The 6000-nt window shown below is 43.2% G+C and overlaps 1 protein-coding gene and 1 long non-coding RNA gene across 4 annotated transcripts in view; both read right to left on the minus strand.

Annotated features, from left to right (window-relative positions):
* The window catches only part of PPM1H (protein phosphatase, Mg2+/Mn2+ dependent 1H), a 246808-nt gene that overhangs the window by 200116 nt on the left and 40692 nt on the right, over positions 1 to 6000 (minus strand). The window lies entirely within an intron of this gene.
* On the minus strand, positions 735 to 3719 carry LOC145721434 (uncharacterized). Its single transcript, XR_014145109.1, has 2 exons — positions 1666 to 3719; positions 735 to 1458 (listed from the first exon to the last, which is right to left on the minus strand). It is a non-coding gene; the product is annotated as an uncharacterized LOC145721434 (long non-coding RNA).

The following is a 6000-nucleotide window of genomic DNA, read 5'->3' on the forward strand; positions in this document are numbered from 1 at the left end:
TTAACTGGTGATCATAACTCCTGTATTTAACTTACAAAACCAGGTATATTATGCTATCAAAAAACAATGTATTAATAATCCAAATTATTTTGGATATACCCAGCTTCATATAACTGCATAGTCTGATTAAAGTTATATGGTTGGAAAAGTGCTGTATTTTTTTTTTTTTTGTCTCTACACCTAATGTGGGGCCTAAACTCACAACCCCAAGATCAAGAGTTGCATGCTTTTCTGAGCCAGCCAGGTGCCCCAGAAGTACTGTATTTTTTAACAATAAGTAACAAAATTGAACAATATCACTAAAAACATACAGTCACTCTCGGGGAAGTGTTCACACTCCCCCACAGGGGTACTTATCAAAGTATAAAGCCTCATTTTCTAAACTTGCTGGTTAAAATGTTACTAGAACCGTCAATCAAACAGAAAAAAAAAAAAATTCACCAGATTTCTGAATGTTGACCCCCAAATATTTTTTTTTTATTTGAGAAAGAGAGAGTGAGAAGGAGCATGAGAGGAGAGAGGGTCAGAGGGAGAAGCAGACTCCCCACTGAGCAGGGAGCCCGATGCAGGACTCGATCCTGGGACTCCAGGATCATGACCTGAGCCGAAGGCAGTCGCTTAACCAACTGAGCCACCCAGGCGCCTGACCCCCAAGTATTTTATTATCAAAAGTGACAAATTAAAGAAAGCAAAAGCTCATCACAAACATTTCATCATAGAAATGTTTTAAAATAGTTGTCACATACAGAATATTTGGGATTTTCTAATCTTCAAATGAGGAAGGTGCCATATCGAGCCAAGGTCCTTATATACAGCCTCTGAATTGAGTCCCTCAATCTTAGGCCAGTTCAGTGTCTCCCTCCTTGCTCCCCTGTAGAGTACATCTTCCTTGTTTCTGGTTCAGCTAGTCACTTTCAGGTAGTCAGACTGTTCTTCCTGTCCCTTTCACCTCCAATCTACTGATGGGTTGACCTTCCCCTTTCTAAATGGCAATGTGATCCCTCAAGTCAAAACCACCACAACAGACCCTGTTTCAGCAGTTCCTGACCTGGATGCTGGTGATCCTATCTGGTTCTGCACATCACATACTTCTCCCTGATTTTCAATGCCTCAGTTTGTCGGGAACAAACTCAGTCCCCTCTCTACTGTGTCAGGCTCCCTGGCCCTAGGGTTCGGTTTCCCTGTCTCTGGTTAACAACCCCAAACCTGGGGAATTTTGTGTCGAGGTTCCACACAAAGAAAGGGACATAATGCAAGGGTAACCAGAATAAAACTACCTGTGTGGTCTGCAAACCCCTACATTTTACTGGCCTCCACGGCTATTACTTTGCTAGTCCTGAGTCACAGACTCAAACAGGAATTACCAGGAAACATTCATGATTCAAAAATCAGCTCCCTTTGGCAGATTCCCTACTTCCCTGGTTAGGAGTGAGTACAAATGAGGCTATGATCAGGAACCTCTTCTTTTTTTTTTTTTTTTTTTTAATTTATTTATTAGGGAGAGAGAGTGAGCGAGAGAGCGCAAGAGGGGGTAGGGTTAGAGGGAGAAGCAGACTCCCCGCCGAGCAGGGAGCCCAATGCGGGACTCGATCCCCGGACTCCGGGATCATGACCTGAGCCGAAGGCAGTCGCTTAACCAACTGAGCCACCCAGGCGCCCAGGAACCTCTTCTTAACTCTTGAAAATACTGCAGAATCTGTGCAAAAGCAGTAATTGTCCAACAAAAATCTTTAGATTCTTTGGCCAAGGTTGTTCTTGATAATAGGATAGCCCCTGACTATCTTGTAGCTGAACACAGCGGGAGACATATGCACTGTGGCCAACACCGCTTGCTGCAACTGGATTAATACTTCTGGAGAAGTTGAGATTCAGCTACCTAAGATCACTGAACAAGCCACTTGGCTTAAGAAAGGGACTCCTGGGGTGTCTGCTGACTCAGTTGGTTGAGCGTCCATCTCTTGCTTTTGGCTCAGGTCAAGATCTCATGGGATCAAGTCCCGAGTGAGCCTCCCCATTCAGCGGGGAGTCCGCTTGAGATTCTCGCTCTCCCTCTGCCCCTCCCACTGCATGGTCTTTCGAATAAATAAATAAATCTTAAAAAAAAAAGAAAGAAAGAAAGAGACTCCTGCAACAAGGTCTTTGGTTTGGGTCTTGGGAACCATGACTTCAAAGTGCACACAGACAACAGGAATTATCCTGCTTCTAACAGTCACAGTAGTCTCCCCTGCACACATACTCTCTCAAAGGCTTTAAATGCATGTTCACAGCCACTAACTACCACGTAAATGATCTCCCTAAGACTGGAAGGTCCGAAAAGGAATGAAGAGAACGACCAAAGTGAACCTGAAGTCGCGGCCTGTGAATACCACACGGAGGATCAGCAGAAACTTTGAGAGCTTCAGAACGATAGCTGGGAGTGGGGCCAATGCCTTCAATTTTTATCACATCTCTCAGCAAAGCTGAGCATCTGATCAAAAGTGGGGAATTGTTAAAATATAAAGTCACTTGTGCTATGTGCGTGCCACCAAACCAAGTTACAGTTTCAACCTCTCCCAGGAGTGGAATCTTAAACCGGTCAATCTCGAATTACCTGGTCAGCACCAGTGAGGTCATCTGCCTGACAGGACCCCTGCCATCCCCGCTAAAGGAAGGTGTCCTTGCCTGAAACAATCCACTAGTTGCCAGTAACTTCCTTGTCTGGCTCCCTTCTGCCCATAAGTCTTTCATTTTGTACAGCTCTTTGGAGCTCCTTTCTATCTGCCAGATGGGATGCTGCCCAATTCATGAATCACTGAATAAATCCAAAAAGATCTTTAAAATGTACTCAGTTGAATTTTGTTTTTTAACACAGGCAAAGGTAAGGTAACACAGTGTTCCAGGCGCGAGGGGGTACCAACTACAGAAGCCTGAAGTAGAGGTAGGTTTAGTATAGTCAAGGAACAGAAAGGAGGTATGGGGACCTAGGTCAGGCAAGCCCAAGGTGGGTCACTTTGGTATACTGATTGTTTTATTTATTTATTTATTTATTTTTTAAAGATTTTATTTATTTATTTGACAGAGAGAGACACAGCGAGAGAGGGAACACAAGCAGGGGGAGTGGGAGAGGGAGAAGCAGGCTTCCCGCCGAGCAGGGAGCCCGATGTGGGACTTGATCCCGGGACTCCAGGATCATGACCTGAGCCGAAGGCAGACGCTTAACCACTGAGCCACCCAGGCGCCCGGTATACTGATTATTTTAAACAAAAGTTACTTAAGAGCCTATGCAAGTAGGGCCCTCAGATCTTCCTCCTCTGTCCCCCGAGAAAGCAGAAAAGAATTCTCCCATCTGAAATTTATCGGTCTTGTGTAAATTTAATTCTTAGTCTAGCTGGAAGATCTGAGGGTAGAGAAGAATTTTTCCCTCCCTTCAGAAACCAGTGTGACTGGAGCCTGTCCCGCCTCTAAGGTGGTCAGGCTCTGTACAGGAAGCCTGGAAGCCACTGATGGGATTTCAAGCCACAGTGACACAATCTAATTAACATTTGTAATGATCATTCTGGGAACTGAATGAAGAAAAGGTGGTCTAAATAAGTTAGGAAGTTCTATTAGGAGTCCAGAAGAGGGATGTCAAGCACAATGAAGACGGAGAGAAGGGGATGATGACGATATCTATTTTAGAAGTAGAGCCAAGGAGTGCCCAGGTGGCTCAGTCGTTAAGCGTCTGCCTTCAGCTCAGGTCCTGATCCGGGATCGAGCCCCGCATCGGGCTCCCTGCTCCACAGGAAACCTGCTTCTCCCTCTCCCACTCCCCCTGCTTATGTTCCCTCTCTCGCTGTCTCTCTTTCTGTCAAATAAACAAACAAAAATCTTAAAAAAAAAAAAAAAGAAGTAGAGCCAAAAGAATGTGCTGGTAAGGGGAGAGTGGTGAGGGAGAGTAGAGCACAATGCCTGAGTATTTGACTTGATCATCCAGGTGGATGGTGGTGCCATTTACTGAAATTTATAAAATGGAAGGAGGGGCAGGATTCAGGGAAAAGGGAACAAAGGCATTGAAACCAAGAGTTCCCCATGACAAGGAGGCCAATAGGAGTCAAGCGGTGGTTTCTATAAGGATCTGGGGCTCGGGCCTGGAGACAGTTGGCCATCTTTAGCATATGAACTGTATCTAGAGACAATGAAGTAGAAAGAATAGAATCTAGAATCTAGCTCTGGTGTATCAACCACAAGAGGAACAGCCAGCAAGGAAATTTGAGAAGTAACATCCCAGTGAGGGAGAAGAAAATCGGGAGGGTATTACCGGAGAAGCCAATACAAGAACAGAATGTTTCAAGGAGGGAGTGAGCCACAGAGCCACATACTGTTCAGTAAGTCATGTGGGGTCTGCTGTTTTTGCAATTTGGAAGTCACTGGTGTGGTTATGGAAAGTAGTTTCAAAGGCAAGTTAGAGGGAATCCAAAGAAGGGTAGAGAGAGGAGAGAGTGAAATATAAGTAGAATCAGGATTTACAAACAATTTTTGAGGCATTTACTTGATTATTTCATTTAAATCCCACAATTAATGCCACTTCACAACTAAACATTACTTGCCTAAAATCTTGTAAGTGATGCAAGGGGATACAGCCAGGATTAGAAACCCACAATGAAATTCCAGAGCCCACATTCTTAAATGCTAATGTGGAATTTCAGGAAGTTCTTGAATATGATATGAAAGAGAATTTGTAGTCACCTATGCCCATGGTTTTCAAACTAAACTGGCCAGAAGCTCTAGCAACACCTCTTAAGAACGATGGCCCAAACTGCTGACAGGGATTGGTTGCCTGGCCACATGCAGCCTTAACCTACATCCATTCTGGAGCTAGAATTTCTAACTTTCAAAATCTCAATGTTCTCAATATTGAAGACTCATCACTGTCAAGATATAAATTCTTCCTGACTTGATCTATAGATTCAATGCAATCCCAATCCAAATCCCAGCAAGTTATTTTTTCAGTATCAACAAACTGATTCTAAAGTTCATCTGGAGATGCAAAAGACCCAGAAGAGCCAACAAAATATTGAAGTAGAAGAACAAAGTTGCAAGACTGACACTATCCAACTTCAAGACCTACTAAAAGACTAGAGAAGTCAAGATAATATGGTATTGGGGAAAGAACAAAAAGTAGATCAATGGAATAGAGTAGGGAGACCAGATATAGACCCACATAATCAACTGATTTTTGACAAAGGAACAAAGGTGACACAATGGAGCAAAACTGGTCTTTTCAACAAATACTACTGGAACAACTTCACATCCCCCTGCAAAAGATGAATCTAGAACCAGAGCTTACTTACATCCTTTACAAAAATTCACTCAAAATGGATCACAGACCTAAATGTAAAATACAAAACTATAAAACTCCTAGAAGTAGCACAGAAGAAAATGTAGATGACGTTGGGTTTGATGATGACTTTTTAGATGTAACACCAAAAGCATGATCCATGAAAGAAAAAACTGGTAAGCTGGACTTCATTAAAATTTGAAATTTCTGCTCTGCTAAAGACACGGTCAAGACAATGAGAAGACAAGCCACAGACTGAGGAAAAAATACCTGCAAAAAAGACATATCCATAGAGGACAATAATCCAAAATATACAAAGAACACTAAAAACTCAATAACAAAGATATTATTAAATATATATATTAAAAACGATCTGATTTTAAAAATGGGCCAAGGACTTTAACAGACACCTCACCAAAGAAGATAAACAGATGGTAAATAAGAATATGAAAAAGTGTTCCATATCCTGCGTCATCAGGGAAATGCAAATTAAAACAGCAATGAAGGGGCGCCTGGGTGGCTCAGTCGTTAAGCGTCTGCCTTCGGCTCAGGTCATGATCCCAGGGTCCTGGGATCGAGCCCCGCATCGGGCTCCCTGCTCAGCGGGAAGCCCGCTTCTCCCTCTCCCACTCCCCCCTGCTTGTGTTCCCTCTCTCGCTGTGTCTCTCTCTGTCAAATGAATAAATAAAAAAATCTTTAAAAAA

This window comes from Leptonychotes weddellii, chromosome 5 (genome assembly GCF_054177405.1).
Source record: "Leptonychotes weddellii isolate Sample4059 chromosome 5, ASM5417740v2, whole genome shotgun sequence".
Lineage (NCBI taxonomy): Eukaryota > Metazoa > Chordata > Mammalia > Carnivora > Phocidae > Leptonychotes > Leptonychotes weddellii.